This window comes from Gorilla gorilla, chromosome 3 (assembly GCF_029281585.2).
Source record: "Gorilla gorilla gorilla isolate KB3781 chromosome 3, NHGRI_mGorGor1-v2.1_pri, whole genome shotgun sequence".
Taxonomy (NCBI): Eukaryota; Metazoa; Chordata; class Mammalia; order Primates; family Hominidae; genus Gorilla; species Gorilla gorilla.
The window spans coordinates 138,271,142-138,293,849 of NC_073227.2; the positions used below are offsets into that span (position 1 = coordinate 138,271,142).

The 22,708-nt window shown below is 35.2% G+C and overlaps 1 long non-coding RNA gene across 1 annotated transcript in view; it reads left to right on the forward strand.

Annotated features, from left to right (window-relative positions):
• LOC134758261 (uncharacterized) overlaps nt 1-22,442 on the forward strand; it is a 35,490-nt gene extending 13,048 nt beyond the window's left edge. The window contains exon 2 of the long non-coding RNA XR_010133249.1: nt 21,953-22,442. This is a non-coding gene — a long non-coding RNA (uncharacterized lncRNA). The remainder of the gene's footprint in view (nt 1-21,952) is intronic.
• Nucleotides 22,443-22,708: the final 266 nt, after the last annotated feature.

Sequence of the window (22,708 nt, forward strand, 5' to 3'; positions counted from 1 at the left end):
CATTAAAGGAAGAATCAATTGATGCAGCAAACTTTACTGTTGTCTTATTCTAAGAAATTGCCACACCTTGAACTTCAGCAACCACCACCCTGACAGCAGCCATCAACAGGTAGGCAAGACCTCCCACCAATGAAAAGATTAAAGCTTTCTGAAGACTCAGACGAGTGTTAGCAATTTTTAGGAATAAAGTATTTTTAAATTAAGTTATATACAGTTTTTAGCCATAATACCATGGCACACTTAATAGAATATAGCATAGTATAAAAAATTTTTACATGCATGGGAAACCAAAAATTTTGTCTGATTTGCTTTATTGCAATATTTGCTGTACTGCTATGGTCTGAAACTGAACCTGCAATATCTCTGAGGTATGCTTGTACTAAAACTAGATGTACACATACCGCTAAAAGTTGTTAGACACGGAAGTGTAATTTAATCATAAACTCCACTAAGGTTATTATAGTACTTATGCTTTAGGAAGCTGTGATCAGTAGAATTCTAGGATGGTCCCATGATCCCCACTCCCTAGTATTAAGCACTGTATAATCTGAGTCTGGGTGGGACTTGTGATTTGCTTCTAGCCAAACAAATATGGCAGAGCTGATAAGATGTCACTCCCAAGATTATGTTTTATTATGTAAGACTTCATCTTAGCCAACTGAAGATAAAGGCTCTCCTGCTTGACATGAGGAAGCAAACACCCGTGCATGAACTGCCAAATGAGAGGCCACATGGATATGGCAAGTAACTGATTTGCCTTTAGGATTTGAGGACAGCTTCCAGCCAACACGCTGCAAAAGACCAGTGCCCTCAGTCATAGAGTGCAGGAAAATGAATTCTGCTCACAACTTGAACGTGCTTGAAAGCAGATTCTCCCTGATCAAGCCTGTAAATAAGAACACACCACAGCTGAAAGGTTGATTGCAGATCCTGAAACAGAGAACCCAGTGAAGCCATGCCTGCACTGACTCCTGATGTACAGAAACCATGAGATAATGAAGATATATTGTGTTAATCTGCTGCCAAATTTTTGGTAATGTGTTATGTAGCAATGGAGAACTAACATAGGTGTGTATTTTAAAACCAAATATTCTATGCTCTCACTTATAAATGGGAGCTAAGATGTGAGGACACAAAGGCATAAGAATGACATAATGGACTCTGAGGACTTGGGAAGGGTGGGACGGGGTGAGGCATAAAAAACTACACATTGGGTTCAGTGTATGCTACTCAGGTGAGGGGTGCACCAAAATCTCAGAAATCACTGCTAAAGTACTCATCCATGTAACCAAACACTACATGTTGTAGTTCTTTAAATGTTTGGTAGTTTTAAGCAGCGAAACCATTGGTTCCCAGGGTTTTATTTTCTGGGAGAATTTTCATTATGGCTTCAATCTTTTTACTTCTTATTGGCCTTTTAAGTTTTGGATTTATTCGTGTTTCAATCTTTGTAGGTGGTATGTGTCTAGAAATGTATCCATTTCTTCAAGATGGTTGACTAAAGACATTTTGTACTAGCTTCCTCCTCTAAAAAGAACTAAAATAGCAAGTAGATAATCACACTTTGAAGATATCATCCAAGAGAAAACACTGGAGTTCAAAAGGAAATGAATAGGCAATACCTAAGCAAGGAAAGAAAAAGAATCAAGGCAGTCTGCTCAACCTCGTTCAGCTGGGAGCCAAGAGAGACTCCCCAACACAAGGAAAGGGTAAATGAAAGATTCTCAGTGGTCCACATTTTCACCATAGACTTCTGCAATTCTAGCCACAAGAGAGCCCTCTACCCTCACAGATTCTGAAACTAACAGAGGGTGTGGCTGGGAGATTTCATTATGTCATTGCCCCAGGAAGGATGCTCACACTGGGTGTCTGATATTTCTTGAGACCTAAGCTGCTACAGCAAAGTGCCATTTTATAACTCCATTCCCAACAGATGGTGCACTGTCCTGGAGCCCCACAATGCTGCCACTGAGATGCAAGAGAAGCACAGGCTGCTGCTCCTGGGGCTTATGAAAAAGTGACCCCAGGTTATCCTACGCAGGGCAGAGACACACCTAAAACACAGACTGCTGTTTTTAAAACTGAGGTGTCAGTGAGACACAATTCTAAAGCCCTTTCCCCCAATAGACTATGCACTGTCTTGAATTCCAGCAATGCTGTGACTGAGGTGCAAGAGAAGAGCTGACTATTAACTCCAGGGCTTAGGCATGACAGACTGTGACTGCCACACCCTCAGATGAGGTATAAGTGGTATGCATACTCCTCACCTACCAGCCTACACTTCTGTCACTGAAGTGGGCACTGCCCCAGGGAAGGGCACTGCACAGCTGCTATTTCCATCAACCTGAGAATTTCACTGATGGCCTAGGGATTACCCGACTTCTTCCTACCACAGCCAGCAGCTACACACACCATCACATGCCTGAAGACAAGCCAACAAAGCCCAACTTTGCCCCCTCCCCACTTATGCCAGTGTGCACAGTCCAGAAGCCAGGTGATTGCCCAGCCAAGTCAATCATTGTTGGCATCTGAACACTCCTCCTGAGAAACTGAGGTTGGGCCTATCCACTCAGCCACTACTACCACAACAGTCATCTACCTGCACATGCTACCTGCAGGCCTGGAGACTGGCTGCCCAAAACCCACTGTAGCCACTGCCAACAGCAGCACTGCTCAGAACCAAAAGGGTCATCCTGCCACTTCCACTGTGATCACCCACACCACACCATCTGAACAGGGGCGCAATAACCCACCAAACTGCAAAGGTTATGGCTGCCACTACCAAGCATCAGAGTAAGCCACTTGGAGATTCAAGAATCAACCAACTTGGGTACGATAACACTAGTGTCAGTGTAAACCACCCTGAGCCCAAAAGACAGCTCACTGCTGCAACTACTGAAACCTGAACTCTGGCCTACCTAGCATCCTAATTCCCACAAAACTTCACCACAGCCTCCACTAATAACTGCACTCTAAGCCACTGAGGAAATCTCAGATACCACTGACACTTTTTACAGCCAAAGAAATTGTACAGAGACTACATTACTGCACATAACAAAAATCAAAGGCAAAGGGACCCACCCAACCAACATCACAGATAGATCTTTAGGAAAAAGTCCTCTCCTATGAAAGCAAACTCAAAATGTTGAAAGAAGTGACTGATGTACCAGATGCAATAGAAGTCAGAAAAACAATTCAGGATGTGATGAGAAATTTAACAAAGAGATAGATATCATAAAATAAAAACAAAAAATTTCTGGAACTGAAGAATTCACTGAAGGAAATGTAAAATGCATTCAAAAGTTTCAACAATAGACTGGATAAAGCAGAGAAAGAATCTCAAAACCTGAAGACAAATCTTTTGAAATAATCCAGTTAGCCAACAATAAGGAGGACAGGCATGGTGGCTCATGCCTATAATCCTAGCACTGTGGGAGGCTGAAGAGAAAGGATTGCTTGAGCTCAGGAGTTGGAGGATAGCCTGGGAAAAACAGTAAGATTCTGTCTCTACAAAAAAAAAAAAAAAAAAAAAAATTAAGTTATACAGACATGGTGGCACATGACTGTAGTCCCAGGTACTCAGAAGGCTGAGGCAGGAGGATCACTTGAGCCCAGAAGGTCAAGGCTACAGTGAGCAATGATCATGCCACTACACTTCCACCTGGGTGACAGAGTGAGTTTCTGTATCAGCAATAATAATAATAATAATAAATAAATGAGAAAAAAAGAATGAATAAAACTTTTGTGATATATGGAACATCATGAAGTGACCAAATGTATGAATTATCGGTATCTCAGAAGGAAAAGAGAGCACATAATAATTATAAAACCTATTTAATAAAATAATAGATGAAACTTCCCAAGTCTGGCAAGAGATTAAGACACCCAGATACAGAAGGGGCAACAGTCCCCAAACAGATATAATGTAAAAGGCCTCCACTTCACATTACAGTCAAAATATTTAAAGTTAATAAGAAAGAAAGAACTGTAAAAACAGAAAGAGAAAAATATCATCCATAAAGGAACCTCCTTCAGACTAACAGTAGATTTCTCAGCAGAAACCTTACAGGACAGGAGAAAATGAAATGACATATTTACTGTGCTGAAAGAAAAAAAAAACTGCTGATCAATTATACTACATCCAGCAAAGTTATCTTTCATAAGTGAAAGATAAAGTCTTTTCCAGACAAACAAATGCTCAGAAAATTCATCACCACTAGACCAGTCCTAAAAGAAATGCACAAGAGAGGCTTAAATCTGGAAGCTAAAGGATAACATTTGCCAACATAAAAACACACACAAGTATAAAACTCAATAGTAAAGGAAACACACAAATGAGAAAGAGACATAAATGACACAACTACAGGTCATTACCGATACAACTACAGGTCATTACCAATACAAAATGACAAATAATAAGAGAAAAAAACAAAAAAAAAAATACAAAACAACCAAAATTAATTAACAGTATGACTGGGAGAAAACCTCACATATTAATAATTACCTTAAATGTAAATGGATTATATTCTCCACTTAAAAGATATACAGGCTGAATGGATAAGAAAACATAATCCAACTAATCCCACTATATGGTGCCTATAAGAAATGCACTTTCTCTGTAAATACACATATAAACTCAAAGTAAAAGGATGAAAAAAGGTATTTTATGCAAAAGAAAAGCAAAGTGAGCAAGAGAAGCTATACTTATATGGAACAAACTTTAAGCCAAAAACAGAAAAAAATAAAAAAAAAATAAGGAAGGTCATTATAAAATGATGAAGTGATAAATCCAGCAAAATAAAATAGCAATTCTAAATATATATGCAAGAAACCCTGGAGCACTCAGATGCATAAGAAAATATTACTAGATCTAAAAAGAGAGATAGACTCCAATACCCTCATTCTATGCATTAGATAGAACATTTAGATACAAAATCAAAAAAACATTGGATTAAAACTGTACTTTAGACCAAATGGACCTAATAGACATTTACAAAACATTTTATCCTACTGCAGAATACACATCATTCTCATCAGCACATATAACATTATTCAAGATAGATAATATGACAGGCCACACAAGTCTATCTTTATTTTTTAAATAATTTTTTTAAAAAGTATTTTTTAAAAATAGAAATCATATTAAATATCTTCTCAGATCACAATGCAATAAAACTAGAAATCAATACTAAGAGGAACACTGGAAACTATACAACTACACGGAAATTAAACATGATCCTGAATGACAATTGGGTCATGAGGAATTTAAAATGGAAATCAAAAATTTCCTGAAACAAGTGAAAATAGAAATACAACATACCAACACCTGTGGGATACAGTAAAAGCTGTAATATAAGAAATTTATAGCAATAAACACCTACATCCAAAGAACGGAGAGAGGTAAAATAAACAATCTAACATTGCCACTCAAAGAACTAAAAAAGCAAGAACATACCAAACCAAAAATTAGCAGGATAAAGAAATAATAAAAATCAGATTAAAATTATACAAAAATAAGGAATAAAAAATCAATGAAATACAAAGTTGGTTATTTAAGCGATAAACAAACCTTATAAGCCACTAACCAAGAAAATAAGAGAGAAGACAAAGAGATCAAAAATGAGACATTAATACTACAGAAATACAACAGCTCATCAGAGACAATTAGGAACAACTAAATGCTAACAAATTAGAAAACCTAGAGGAAATACATAAATTCCTGGATGCATACAACCTACCAAGATTGAATCAGGAATAAATAGAAAACCTGAACAGACCAATAATTAGTAGTATTGAAATAGTAATTTAAAAATCTCCCAACAAAGAAAAGCCCGGGACCAGATAGATTCACTGCCTTTTCTAATATACATATAAACACCAATCATCCTCAAACTATTCCAAAATATTAAAGAGGAGGGAACTCTTCCTAATTAATTCTATGAAGCCAATATTACCTTCATACCAAAACCAGAGAAGGACACAGCAACAACAACAACAAAAACTACAGGCCAATATCCCTGATAAACATAGATGCAAAAATCCTCAACAGTATACTAGCAAACCAAATTCACCAACACATCAAAAAGATAATACATCATAATCAAGTGAGATTTATGTGAGGAATGCAACAATAGTTTAACATACACATATCAATAAATGTGGCATGGCACATCAGCAGAATGAAAGAAAAAAACCATATGATTATCTCAATAGGCACAGCAAAAGCATTTGATAAACTTCAATATCTTTCATGATAACAACTCTCAACAAACTAGGCATAGAAATAACAGATCTCGAAATAATAAAGGTTATGTATGACAAACCCACAGTCAACATTAAACTGAATAAGGAAAAGTTGAAATCATTTACCCTAATTACTGGAACAAGACAAGGATGCCCATTTTAACCATCCCCATTCAATATAGTACTAAAAGTCTTAGCTAAAACAATTAGGCAAGAAAAAGAAAAAAACCATGCAAACTGGAACAAAGGAAGTCAAATCATCTCTATTTGCAACAAATTTAATAAAGCTGCAGAACACTTACAATCAATATACAATAATTAGTAGCATATCTATACACAATAATAAAACAGACAAAAAAATCAACAAGGCAATCCCACTTACAATAGGTAAGAAAAAAAAAACCTAGGAATAAATTTAACCAAGGTGAAAGATCTCTATAAGGAAAACTACAAAATACTCATGAAAAACACTGAAGAGGACACAAACAAATGGAAAGCTATCCCATGCTCATGAATCAGAAGAATTAATATTATTAAAATGATCATACTGCTTCAAGCAGTATACAGCTACAATGCAATTTTATCAAAATACCAATGTCATTTTCCCCAAAATGTAAAAAATAATCCTATAATTCATATGGAACAAAAAAGGAGCCCAAAGGCCAGAACAATCCTAAGCAAAAAGAACAAAGCTGAAGGTATCACACTACTTGACTTCAAAATATATTACAAAGTGATAGCAACCAAAACAGCATAGTATTAGTATAATAATGGACACAGAATATAGAACCAATGAAACAGAATATAGAACCCAGAAATAAAATCACATATTTACAGCCAACTGATTTTTGACAAAGGCACCAAGAATATATACTAGGGAAAATACACCTTTTTAACTAAATTGTCCTGGGAAAGTTGTATTGCAATATGCAGAAGAATGAAACTGGACTCCTATCATCAACATACAAAAATCAACTCTAGATACATTAATGACTCAAATGTAAGACCTGAATGTGTAAAAATTCTAGAAGAAATTATAATGAAAACACTTCAGGACATTGGTCTATGCAAAAAAAATTTACAGCTAAGACCTCAAAAGCATAACAAACTACCACATAAATAGATAAAGAAGACTATATTGACTAAAGAACTTCTCTATAGCAAGAAAAAAAAACATTAACAGTGACGTACTAATCTGTTGAATGGAACAAAACGTTTGCAAATTATTCAACCAACAAAGGACTAATATCTAGAATATGCAGGGAACTCAAACAACAGCAAACAATTTTTAAGTGGACAAAGGACATGAATAGACATTTCTTAAAAGAAGACATACAAATAGCCAACAAGTATATGAACAAATGCTCAACATACTAATCATCAGGGAAACACAAATCAAAACCACAATGAAGTATTATCTTACCTCAGTCAGAATGCCTATTATTAAAAAGCCAAAAAAATATATAACATACTGGTGCTGATGTGGAGAAAACTCTTATAAACTGTTGGTGGGAATCTAAGTTAGTACAACCACTATGGAAAACGGTATGGAGATTTATCAAAGAACTAAAATTACAACTACCATAGCTCCAGCAATCACACTACTGGTTATCTATTCAAAGGAAAATAAATCAATACATCAAAGGGATTCCTGCACTGGCATGTTTATTGCAACACTATTCACAATAGCAAAGACATGGGATCAACCTAAATGTCCATCAGTGGATGAATGGATAAAGAAAATGTGGTACATATACATAATGCAATACTATTCAGCCATTTAAAAACTAATGTTATTTGCAGCAACATGAATGAAACTGGGGTTATTATGTTAAGTGAAATAATCAAGTCATAGAAAGAAAACTATCACATATTCTCAGTCATTTTTATGAGTTTAAAAAAGTTGATTTCACAAAAATACAGAGTTGAATGATAGATACCATATGCTGGGAAGTGTGGTTGGATGGGATGAAGACAGATAGGTTAACACATACAAACAAACAGTTAAATGAAAGGTATAAGTTCTATCATTCAACAGCAAAGTGAGTGACTATAGTTAATAACAATGTATTGTATATTTTAAACTAGCTAGAAGAGAGAACTTGAATTTTTCTTAACACACAGAGATGAGAAATAACTCAAAATGATGTACACCTCAAATACCCTGACTTCATAATTACATATTTTATGCATGTAACAAAACAACATGTACTTTATAAATATGTAAAATATTATGAATTTATAATAAAACAAAAAGACATGGCTCCCACTAGAACAGTTACAAAAGCAAAATAAAATTCAAAAATTATCTGTTTAAAGGTATTACAGAGCTGCAAAAGCTTTGAGGATGACAGGAGTGTAGGTATCAGAAGGCAGAAAAACAAAAAAGTGAGTTGACACACTACAACCCTGATTCCTCTGGTGCCATTTACTGATTCTGCACACACATAAGAGGATATCTACATAGTAAAAGTAACTCTTAACACAATATTGTAAAATCAATTCTAGATTGTTTAATATGAATTATGGAAAGTAAAAGGGAGAGCTTTTAGAAGAAAACATAGGAGACAAAATTCATGACTTTGGGTTAGGCAAAAATTTATCAATTAAATAAGCTACAAAACATACTAAGCATAAAGAATAAATTATAAGAAAAACTACATTAAAATTAAGTATTATTATTAACTATACCATGCCACTGAAACAGTAAAGAAATCCTCTCAGTCCATAAGCAATAGAATCAAACCTGTAGATGAACGGGCAAAAGACTTTAACAGACATTTGACAAAAGAGGATATATAAATGGGCCGTGAAATATGAAAATGTGCTCCACTTCATGACATCGGGGAAATGGAAATTAAAACCAAAAGTCAATGTCACCAAAATGGCTAAAATTAAAAAGTAAACAAAACTAAGTGTGGAAGGCAGAATTCTAAGATCCATGAGTTCAGCATCTTTCTATCTATGGACTTTGTGTAATCCCCAACCTTAAAGTATGGGCAGCATCTGTAAATTGGTTCCAATACAATATGACAAAAGTGAATGGATTGTGCATAGATAATTAAGGTCTCTAATCTGTTTACTTTAAGTTAATAGAAAAGATTATTCTGATTTCTTTGAGCAGTGTTTTGTAATTCTCATTGCAAATATCTTTTACCTCCCTAGTTAGTTGTGTTCCCAGGTATTTTCTTCCTTTTGTGGCAATTGTGAATGGGATCGCCTTTCTGATTTGGCTCTTGATTTGGCTGTTGTTGGTGTATAGGAATGATAGTGATTTTTGTATATTGGCTTTGTATCTTTCAACTTTGCCAAAGTTGTTTATCAGCTCGAGGAGCTTTTGGGCCGAGACTGTAGGGTTTTCTAGATAAGAATCCTGTCTGCAAATAGAGATAGCTTGACTTCCTCTCTTCCTGTTTGGATGTCCTTTATTTCTTTCTCTTGCCTGATTGCTCTGGCTAAGACTGCCAATACTATATTGAATAGAAATGGTGAGAGAGGGCATCCTTGTCTTCTGTTGGTTTTCAAGGGGGAATGCTTCCAGCTTTTGCCCATTCAGTATAATGTTGGCTGTGGGTTTGTCATAGATGGCTCTTATTATTGTGAGTTATGTTCCTTCAATACCTATTTTATTGAGAGTTTTTAACATGAAGGGTGTTGAATTTTATCAAAAGACTTTTCTGTGTTTACTGGGATAATCATGTGGTTTTTGTCTTTAATTCTATTTATGTGATGAATCACATTTATTGATTTGCATGTATTGAACCAAACTTGCATCCCAAGGGTGAAGACTACTTGATGATGGTGGATTAGCTTTTTGATGTGCTGCTGGATTCAGTTTGCCAATATTTTGTTGAGGATTTTTTCACTGATGTTCATCAAGGATAATGGCCTGAACTTTTCTTTTTTGTGTGTGTCTCTGTCAGATTTTGGTATCAAGTAGATGTTGGCCTCATAGAATGAGTTGGGGAGGAGTCCCTCCTCCTCAATTTTTTGGAATAGTTTCTGTAGGAATGCTACCATCCCTTCTCTGTACATCTTGTATAATTTGGCTGTGAATCCATTAGGTCCCAGGCTTTTTTTGGTTGGTAGGCTATTTATTACTGATTCAATTTTGGAGCTTGTTATTGCTCTGTTCGGAGAATCAATTTCTTCCTTGCTCAGTCTCAGGAGGGTGTATGTGTCCAGGAATTTAACCATATCTTCTAGGTTTTCTAGTTTATGTGTGTAGAGGTGTTCAGAGTAGTTTCTGATAGTTGTTTTTATTTCTGTGCGGTTGGTAGTAACATTGCCTTTGCCTTTTCTGATTGTGTTTATTTGGATCTTCTCTCTTTTCTTCTTTATTAATCTAGCTACTGGCCTATCTATTGTATTTTTTTTTAAAAAAAAAAAACCAAGTCCTGGTTTTGTTGATCTTTTGAATGGTTTTTCATGTCTCTATATTCTTTAGTTCTGCTAGCTTTGGGGTAGATTTGTTCATGCTTCTCTAATTCTTTCAGCTGTGAAGTTAAGTTGTTAATTTAAGATCTTCCTAACATGTGATATGGGCATTTAGTGCTATAAATTTCCCTCTTAACAGAGAAGACACAAACAAATGGAAAAACATCCCAAGCTCATGGATAGGAAGAATCAATATGACTAAAATGACTATACTTCCCAAAGTAATTACAGATTCAATGCTATTCCTACCAAACGACCAATGACATCCTTCAAAGAACTAGGAAAAACTGTTTTGAAATTCACATGGAACATAAAAGAGCCCAAATAGCTGAGGCAATCCTAAGCAAAAAGAGAAAAGCTGAAGGCATCTTGTTACCTGACTTCAAGCTATACTACAAGGCTGCTGTAACCAAAACCCCAAGGTACTGGTAAAAAACAGGCACATAAACCAATGGAAAAGAATAGACAGCCCAGAAATAAGGCCACACATCTACCATCTGATCTTTGACAAAGCTGACAAAAACAAGCAATGGTAAAAGACTCCCTGTTCAATAAATGGTGCTGAGATAACTGGCTAGCCATATATGGAAGACTGAAACTGAATCCCTTCCTTTTACCATGTACAAAAATCAACTCAAGATGGATTTTAAAGACATAAACGTAAAATCCAAAACTATAAAAATCCTGGAAGATAACCTAGGCACTACCATCCTGGACGTAGAAACAGGCAAAGATTTTATGACAAAGACACCAAAATTAATCACAACAAAAACAAAAAGTGACAAATGGGATATAATTAAACTTAAGAGCCTCTGCATAGCAAAAGAAACATCAACAGTGTAAACAGACAACTTACAGAATGGGAGAAAATACTTGCAAACTATGCGTACAACAAAGGTCTAATATCCAGCATCTATAAGGAACTTAAACAAATTTACGAGAGAAAAATAACCCCATTAAAATGTGATCAAAGGACATGAACAGACACTTCTCAAAAGAAGATATACATGCGGCCAACAAGCATATGAAAAAAAGCTCCATATCACTGATCATTAGGGAAATGCAAATCAAAACCACAATGAGACACAATCTCACAGCAGTCAGAATGGATATTAATAAAAAGTCAAAAAAATAACAGATGCCAGCAAGGTTGTGGAGAAAAGGGAACACTTACACATTATTAGTAGGAGTGTAAATTAGTTGAATCATTATGGAAAGCAGTATGGTGATTCTTCAAAGAGCTAAAAGCAGAACTACCATTTGACCCAGCAATCCTACTACTGGGTAAATACCCAGATGAATACAAACCATTCTACCATAAAAGTACATGCATGTGAATGTTCATTGCGGCACTATTCACAACAGCAAAGACATAGAATCACCTAAATGCCCATCAATGACAGATTAGATAAAGAAAAAGTGGTATATATACACCATGGAATACTATGCAGCCATAAAAAATGAGATTGTATATTTTGTGGGAACGTGGATGGAGCTATTATCCTTAGCAAACTAACGCAGGAACAGAAATCCAGATGCCAGCTCTTCTCACTTATAAATGGGGGCTAAATGACAAGAGCTTATGAACACAAAGGAAACAACAGACGCCGGGGTCTACTTGATCAGAGAGGGTGGGAGGAGGGATGGGAGCAGAAAAGATGACTGTTGGTACTGAGCTTAATACCTGGGTCATGAAATAATATGTACAACAAATCCTAAAACACATGTTCCCTGTGCAACGAACCTTCACATGTACCCCCAAAACTAACTTTTTTTTTTTTGAGATGGAATTTCACTCTTGTCATCCAGGCTGGAGTGCAATGGCATGTTCTTAGCTCACTGCAACCTCCACCTCTCAGGTTCAAGTGATTCTCCTGCCTCAGCCTCCCGAGTAGCTGGGATTACAGGCATGCGCCACCACGCCTGGGCAATTTTTTTGTATTTTTAGTAGAGACAGAGTTTCACCATGTTGATAATTCTGTATGGATATGATCTAATCAGGTGAGCCTTTTGAAAAAGGTCTAGAAGAGCAAAAACTCTCTCCATTGATGGTTTTGAAGAAGCAAGCTGTCAAGAATTAGACAACTACAAAGAAATTAGCTCTGCCAAAAATATGAACAGCTTGGAAAAGAATCCATTCCTAGTCAAGCCCCTAGATGAGAACACAGCCTGTCCAACACCTTAATTTCAGCCTGTGAGTCCCTAAGAAAAGAATATAATTAAGCCATTCTCTAACTTCTGACCTATAGAAACTGTAAAATAACAAACATATATTGTTTTAAACCACTAAATTTGCAGTAATGTGTTACACAACAACTGCAAATGAATACATCAAGTAATTTGAAAGATGTGGAGAAACTGGGTCTCTCATATCAGGGACTGTAAACTGATACAACCATTTTGGAAAACGATTTGGCAGTAGCTATTAATGCCAAACATATACATGAATGCTTTGACTCCACAGCTTAATTCCTAAGTATATATAAAACTCAAACCCACGCATATCCTTACCACAAAACATATACAACAATGTTCCTAAGAGTTCTGTTTGCAAAGCCAATACTGAGACCTACCAATTATCTCTAATCTGCATAGGAGATATATAAATGTGTTATAGTAATCTACAGGAATGCTTTATAGCAATAAAAATAAAAGAATTTTAACTACACATAACAATCAATGAACAAGATGGATCTCATACATATAGCGTAAAATGAAAAACACCTGACTCGAAAGATTACCCACTTTATTATTTAACTTATGTAAAGCTAAAGGGAAATCAGTTTCTGACACTATAACCCCACAGTGATGACTCCTTATGGAAGTAGTGACTGGAAAATGCACGAAAGGGGCTTTTAAGGTTCTAAAAATGTGAGATATACTTTTTCTTAACCTGGATGATAGTTTACTTTTGAAAAATTTATGAATTTGTGCACTAATGACTTGTGCACAATATATGTATATTATTCTTCCATAAAAGCTTACTTAAACATTAGTGTAATGATTCTCTTTACTTCTGTGTATCTCATAAACAGATATGTCTGAATGTTTCATGAGGAATCTGTAGAGATATACCAGTTCCTGTGACTTTATTTGTAAGTAATTTTTCAGCTTCTGAAAGAGAACATGAAGATAAATTTGGGGGTGGCTGTCAAGATCTCTAAATAGTATACAGTTTTAATAACACCATCAAATTAAAAAGCAATCAAAAATTGTTTGTGTGGCTGGGCGCAGTGGCTCACACCTGTAATTCCAGCACTTTGGGAGGCCAAGGCGGGCAGATCACTTGAGGTCTGGAGTTTGAGGCCAGCCTGACCAACATGGCAAAACACCATCTCTACTAAAAATAAATTAGCCAGGCATGGTGGCATGTTCCTGTAATCCCAGCTACTTGGAAGGCTGAGGCAGGAGAATCTGTTGAATCCAGGAGACAGAGGTTGCAGTGAGTTGAGATTGTGCCACTGTGCTCCAGCCTGGGTGACAGAGCAAGACTCCATCTCAAAAAAAAAAAATTAAAAAAAAGTATGTGTATGTGTATAAATTCCAAGTCAATAAGAAATAGATTTTCAAGAGAAAAAAATAGAAAAATACCATAAAGGAGCAATTTATTAATGTAAATAAGCTCAAAATATAATTTCTGAAATAAATACCTTTCTAATCTGCCAATTGCAAAAGTGGCTTAAATGAATATTAACCAGTGTTAATCAGACTGTGGGCAAACAGGCATGCTCCACCTTTACTGCTGGCAATGTAAATTATTCGACTTGTTTGAAGAATAGCTTGCATATTATTAACCTAGCAATTCAAATTCTGAAAATTTATAATATAATCAGAGCCATATTTTAAGAAGCATATAATATATGCATATTACTGACATCAATAGTTGAAAATACTAGAAAATATCATAGAGAATATATTACCTTCTCAATAGCTGATACAAACTTTCCTTTGTAGGGAGAGAGTCAACTTTGTTGAAAAGATGCAACTGAAATGAAAGAGTAGAGACATTTTTGTCATGTGAATATTCATTTGACCACACACAAGTTATTGAAAATATTATTTTTAAGCTTAATATCCAGAATATGTGTACTCCATTTAAATACTGGTAGAGAATTTATAAGCTACTAATATGCATTATACAGAAAAGAAAAACATTTTCCTGAAAATCTCTTGGAAAGTTAAGAAGAGTGGAGTTGAAACAAAACAATACAATAAAAATACTTTATTAATATCTTCAAGGAATTTTTCAGTTTCATTAATCTTGCTTTGTTTAGCATAAGTTAATAATTGACCTAGTTTTAAACAATAATATTAAAAGCTTTGAAATTTTAAGGCCATCCTTTCTACCTACATCCCTACTCAGCTAGGAACAGAAAGTCTATGAAAATCTCTCCCATTGTTGTAACATTTGCAAATACATTTAAAAGCATTTTTACTATGCTGCCATAAAGCTGATATATGAGGGGGTCTTCAAAAAGTTCACGGAAAATGTGTATTACAAAAAAACAGGCTGGGTGCAGTGGCTCACACCTGTAATCCCAGCACTTTGGGAAGTCGTGGTGAGCAGATCACGAGGTCAGAAGATCGAGACCATCCTGGCTAACACGGTGAAACCCCATCTTTACTAAAAATACAAAAAATTAGCCAGGCATGGTGGCATGCTTCTGTATTCCCAGCTACTTGGAGGGCTGAGGCAGGAGAATCGCTTGAACCTGGGAGGCGGAGGTTGCAGTGAGCTGAGATTGCGCCACTGCATTCCAGCCTGCGTGACAGAGCAAGACTCCATCTCAAAAAAAACAAAAAAAAAAAACAAAAAAAAAACAAAACAAAAAAAACCCAGGGACCAGGCGCTGTGGCTCATGTCTGTAATCCCAGCACTTTGGGAAGCCGCGGCGGCCAGATCACCTGAGGTCGGGAGTTCGAGACCAGCCTGAACAACATAGAGAAACCCCGTCTCTACTAAAAATACAAAATTAGCTGGGCATGGTGGCGCGCGCCTATAATCCCAGCTATTCTGGAGGCTGAGGCAGGAGAATCGCTTGAACCCAGGAAGCAGAGGTTGTGGTGATCCAAGATCGTGCCATTGCACTCCAGCCTGGGCAAAAAGAGCAACACTCCGTCTCATAAAAACAAAAACAAAAAAAAAGTGCATAAATTTCAATTTTTTGCACCAAAATAACTTGTACAAGTTATTGTTATCACATTTCTGAACAGGATCTAGTTTGAAGCACTAAGAAGAAAAAGACATCAGTGTGAAAACAGCTTCTATCAGGGCAACAGGAATTCTGCTAAAATTGAAGCAAGAACAAACAGCATATTGATGATGAATCTTAAGTGAAAGAATGGTGAAATCCCTGATGCTTTACAAGAAGATTATTGGGACAATGCCCCCAAAGAAATCAGCAGTTTACAAATGAATAACTCATTTTTAGGAAGCGATGAGATAGTGTTGAAGAGGATGACTACAGCTACAGACCACCCACATCAATTTGTGAGGAAAAAAATTAATTTTGGCTGTGCCCTAATTGAAAAGGACCAGTGTTAACAGCAGAAACAATCGCCATCACCATAGACATCTCAATTGGATCAGCTTACACAGTTCTGACTAAAAAAATTAAAGTTGCATGAACTCCACTTGATGGATGCCAAAATCTTTGCACCCAGACCAGCTGCAGACAAGACCAGAGTTTTCAATGGAAATTTTAAAGAAGTGGACACCCAATAGTGGGATTGCTGGGTCAAATGGTAATTCTCTTTTTAGTTCTTTGAGATATCTCTAGACTGTTTTCCATAGAGGTTGAACTAATTTATATTCCCACCAATAGCACATAAGCATTCCCTTTTCTCTGCATCCACACCAACATGCGTTGTTTTTTGACTTTTAACAATAGCTGTTCTGAACGATGTAAGATGATATCTCAGTGAAGTTTTAATTTGCATTGCTCTGATGATTAGTGATGGTGAGCATTTTTTCATGTGTTTGTTGGCTACTTATATCTCTTCTTTTGAGATGCCTGTTCAATGCCTTGCCCAGTTTTTAATGGAGTTGTTTGTTTCTTGTTGAGTTGAGTTCCTTGTAGACTCTGGATATTGATCCTTCATCAGAAGGATAATTTGCAAATATTTTCTCCCATTATGCATGTTGTTTATTTACTCTGTTGATTATTTATCTTGTTGTGAAGAAGCATTTTAGTTTAAATCCAATTTTCTATTTTTATATCAACTCGAAGGAAATCATTATATTAAAAATATACATACATTTATATGTTTATCACAGCACTATTCGCAATAGCAAAGTCATGGAACCAACCTAAGTGTCGATCAACAGATAAGTGGATAAAGAAAATGTGGTATATAAACACCATGGAATACTATGCAGCCATTATAAAGAATGAAATCACGTTCTTTGCAGCAGTAAGGATAGAGCTGGACTCCATTATCCTAAGTAAACTAACTCAGAAACAGAAAATCAAATGCCACATGTCCTTACTTATAAGTGGGAGCTAAACAACGGATACACATGGATCCATTGGATCCATGGAAATAATAGAATAGTGTACCCATCAATATTTGGGTGATGGGTACACTAGAAGCCCAATCCCCACTATAAAACAATATATACATGTAAAAAATATACACATGTACCCCGCTGAATTTAAATTTAAAAAAATAAACAAATGGGATCAAGATCCTGAAGTAGTTCTTTGAAGAATTGTAACAGTAGATGAAACATGGCTTTGCCAATATGATCCTGAAGACAAAGCACAATCAAGGCGATGACTAACAAGAGATGGAAGTGGTGCAGTCAAAGCAAAAGCAGACCAGTCAAAAACAAAGGTCATGGCAATAGTTTTCTGTGATGCTCAAGGCATTTTGTTTGTTGACTTTATGAACGACCAAAGAACAGTAACATCTACTTGTTATAAGTGTTTGGAATTAGCCAAAGCTTTAGCAGAAAAATGCCCTAGAAAGCTTTGCTGGGAGTCCCTCTCCATCACCACAATGCACATGCTCATTTCTCTCATCAAACAAGGGCAATTTTGAGAGAGTTTTAAGGGGAAATCATTAGGCATTCACCTTACAGTCCTGAGTTGGCTCCTTCTGAGTTATTTTTGTTTTCTAATATGAAAACAACTTTCAATGGGCACCCATTTTGCTCTGTTAATAATGTAAAAAGGAGTCCATTGACACATAGAATTCTCAGGACCCTCAGCTCTTTAGGAATGGAATAAATGACTGATATCATCACTACAAAAAGCATCTTGAACTTGATGGAGCTTATGTTGAGAAGTAAAGTTATATTTTTTTATTTTTATCTTTTAATTTCAGTTTCCATGAACTTTTTGAAGTCCTCTTGTATTTAAACACACACACACACACACAAACACAAACACACACATTGAGGCAGCTTCTGAAATATATTTTTAAAAAAATGATATACGAAGATTCTCCCTAGATATAAAAGTAGAATATTTTCTGCATTTGTTAGAGGTTTTATGTTAGATATGGTACCATTAATTTAAATTTTCCAAGTTGTGTGTGAGTTGAAACTGTAAAATAAAGTTTAAAAAACGCATTCTCCTTAGTATTTCCTTTAAGATATGTATGTGAGGGAATAATATGTGAATCACTATCGCTAAGGAGTAATCATGTTGTGATGTACTGAAAAATTCAACTAATTATTCATAGCTCCAGTCTGTCAGGAAGTAACTTAAGAGGACTATTGTTAAATAGAACTGTTCAATCACTTATTGTCTTCACTGTAGAAGACACGCTTGTACTGGCTGAGAAATAATTGAACAGATTGCCAGACACCGTAAGTGATGTTTTCAAAGGATGAACTCTAAGGATAAATTCTTTCACTCTTCCTCCTTCTAGGCCCCAGTTTCTTTATAAACCAAATATATGTATAAAGTACTTTCATCACTTATTTACCAAAGATATTTTATTATTTATTCTATGAAATATTATTAAACACTCTGTACTGCATGTTGTAATGAAAAGGCATAGCCTCCCTTAGGATAAAAGAATTTTCATGACAAACACAGTCAAGTTGAAAAAGAGAAATAGTCACTAAATCTATCTTATGCTAGTTTATAACTCTGACTAGAGACACAGTAAAGATAGATAAATGGTCACTAAATCTTGTTAACACATTAATCACTCTCACCCAGTATGAATTGTCTTTCCTCCTAGGTTTTACCTTAACAGAGGATAGAGTGTTGAGTTCATAAATTTGATAAATCTTGTCCTGAAAGCAAATATCTGCCAAGATTTCAAGAAAATGTTACAAATGAAGTATATAAATAAGCAATACAAGTGTGCAAAAGTAGACAAAGATTAAAGATATGCATTTGTATTATGGATAACTTACACTAAAAATAGCTTGCTGGCCAAGTGAAAAAGAACACAAACGTAACCCCACTGTTTTTCACTTTTTCTCAAGAAAGGTAATGAGCTACTAAATGTCACCAGAGTTCCACAGTGCCAATGTACTGAATTAATGAAAGCTGCTAGTTTGAAAGGGTAGTTATTTTACTAAGCAATTTGGAGAGCTCTATTTTTCATTCTCTTCCCTATTTTGAAACAAAACAAAATGAATTGATTGTTGTTCAGTACATTCTAGTTACAGCTTGTTATATTATTAATGACAGGAACACATTAAATCATTTCCTGATTGCATCAGAAGCTACAAAGAAAAGGATAGATTGAGCTCACGTTATTATATTAATATGTGATTTAAGCTCTCCTCTTTAGTTACAAAAAAAGAAGAAAACGGAAGAGTCTAGACTTTATTAAACTTCTCTACATTCAATCTCTTTCAAAACAGTTTGAAATTGAGCAACATTCTGTTTGTTAAAGATTTAGAACTCTTGAAACTTTTTTCATTAAGTCTAGCTTTCTCCCTTGAAAATATAGATATTTCTTAAATTAAGAATCAAAATATAATGCAGTCATGATTTGCTAAATATGACCATTTTTGTTGTTGTTGCTGGACAATGATCAATCAGTAATCATTTACAAAACAGCATTAAATGCCAATGTTTCAATCCCTATATAAGGTATCATGAGAAAATATAAAGACAAAGATATAAAATATTAAAAATTTTTAAAATCTCAGAAGCTAGAAAGACAAGAAATAGCAGATGTGTAGTTTGTATAAAGTATAACTCTTCTTTATCTTTAGAAATAAATAATCTTCTACACAAAGCCAGCATTCTAATTTTTTTTTACTTCTTGGTATTTTAAATCGACTTTTATGTTTCAACTTTCCAAAGACATTTATTTTGTATGTGAATATTTATATTGGTGAATCTAACTTCAATTATGAATACACTCAGGTAGCATTATGGAAATGCATAGAAGGATGAAACTTAAGCTTTCTCTCTTTCTCTTTTTCCCCTCTGTTCTGTTTTAGTTACTTTTTTACTTTATTAATGTATAAAAAAATTTAATTTTACTTAATCTGTCAGACAAGAGAGTAGCTTTGCACAAAAAGATCCTTTTCAGTAATTAAACTTAGTAGGAGTTTTAACCTGTATTACACGTCCCTGAGTTAAGGGATATTTTAAATGTCTACCGATATCTAAAGGGTTTTCCCAAGTGAAAAAAAAATGAGTGGGTATAAGCTAGAGAGGCAGTTTTATACAAAAAATATGATTTTCTAATAAATTAAGCCTTTCAATAATGAAATAGACTATTTTGAAAAACTTCTCATTGTTGAGTTTATTAAGCAAAGGCACATTTGAAATATTTTAGCAAAAGAGTCAAGGACATCAGAGGTATCCTTAGGGAAAGGAGAAGAGAGTTGAATATCTTCTTTATCTAATCTAATTCTAATTCTAATTCTAATCTTAACAGATTTATGGAAAAGGCTCTTGAGTAGAATTTGGAATAAATAAAATAGTCAAGAAAATGTATCTTCTATAAAAGCTTATAACCAACTAAACAAATGAGCAAAAGGCAATAGAAAAGTAGAGCCACAGGATAAACACCCTACTATCCTTTGAAGAGATATGTAGTGAAGAGAAACTTGACATAAGGAATTTATTAAGAAGTAGCCAGTAAAAAATATGCATCCAGCAGGGACTCAAGATTAGATGAACGTACCAAAAAGAGATAAAATCCTTGCCCTTAAAGAAATGAACATGATCCTGAACAGGCACAGAAATGCCAGCATTGTTGCAGTTATGGTTGAGATTAACATGTGTTAGCCCAGAGGTTACATGTGCTATAACTCTTTCTTTAGAGTGAGTGCAATGGTCAGGGGTCAGTTTACTGACCTACCAACACATGCTGTCAATAACTCAGAAAGAAAACAGATCAAAACCTCATCTGTGTTTTCTTATGTGCAGTTGGTCATTATATCTACAATAGCTGGGAATTAGTTGTACTAACTGTGGCTGGAGTAAGCATGACAGTGACATCTTTCCTAGGACTAGTGTTAGTCTTCCCTCCTCTAAGACAGCCTTCTCCCCTCTACCTTTAGGAGTAAAACATGAACCCTTTACACAGCCCGCCAAATAGGATCCTGTGTCTCTGAACACATCATTTGCCCTGTTTTTTTGTCTCTCCTCTTGAGGTTCAACTCTTTGGAAGGATATTTTAAAACATCTTACTAATGACATTAGGACTTAAAGAAGAGTAAACATGCTGCTGCATGCTGCATTTCACACCTGCATTATTGCATTTGCTAGGACCCCAAATTATAATAGTTATAACTACAAAACAAGAAAACCATTTCTATCCTATAGGGAGTTTATCAATATAGAATTTCAGGTCCTCTAAATGGTTTCTCATTAAATAGTAAATACAGCTAGCATGATAAGTAGTAGGAAAACCTTACTGTCAGTATTTGAGAACAAAGCAAGGTTTTTTCACAACTATATGCAATATATTTAGTGTGAAAGGTTATCATAGAATATGGAAGAATATTATACTGACTGTTTTCCGCTTTTCAGAGTACCATCATCGACAGAAGCAAAAGTCCTTATCTGCTGAAATCTTTGTTGATGTACTTAAATGGCGAAATAATATTTCAGGGTTTTACTTTAAAATACTTCAGGATCAAAAACAGAGGGAAAATAGAGAAAGGTAAATGAAACAAAAATTATTCACAGTGGTGATTGTTTAACCTGGGTAATGACAACACACGAATTCATAGTACTATTCTCTCCACTCTGTATGTCTAAATGCTTCCATAATCAACAAATAAAAACAAAAAATAAACAAAATATTAATCTCTTTTTTTCTTTAATTCTCTCTCTTTTAGCTTACTCATTGGAATTCTAAGGACAGCTCCAGTTAACGTGAAAGTAAAAATAAAAACCCAGAAAACCTTTTGGACAGATTACAACAAAGAAAAATTCTGATACCTCTTGTAGATTCATTTTCCACCCCAAAGATTAGGTAACAAAGGAGATGTGGGAGAGAAAGAAACAAAATGGGAGAGAAATTGAGATAAGAGAGGACCACGTGAAGGAGGTGGAGTATTTAAAGTGGGAAGGAGGAAAATAACCTGAACTCTTAACTGCTCTTGAAAGTTCACTCTGTCTTCACTCCAGCTCTACTGACTGATTACCTGTAGCCTACTTGCTATTCAACAGTCTTTATCAAAGACAGATCACTTGGATACTTTTGTATGAGTGGTGTCACAAAAAGACATCTTGAGCCACCAAATAAGGTGCAACATACAAACCAGAAGTCCCATTCAGCCCAGTATTTGTTCTCAAATGTCATAAATGCTGTGGACAAGAAACTTTGCACAACCAGAATGTTTTATTTCTTTCTTACATAACTGAAAAGTAATTTGCTTTGAGAAAACATTGAAGCTTAACTGCACATTTTAATGCAATGAGGAAAAGACACATTTTAAAGGAATAAGAAATTCAAGTGAGAGGCAACCATATTTCTCATTACATTCATTTTAAACAAGAGATTACTAAGTATTTTAAATCCCACAATTGGTATAATTACTAAAAGAAGTTGCACATGTTATATTTTGAGAGCTGAAGAATCCCAGATACCA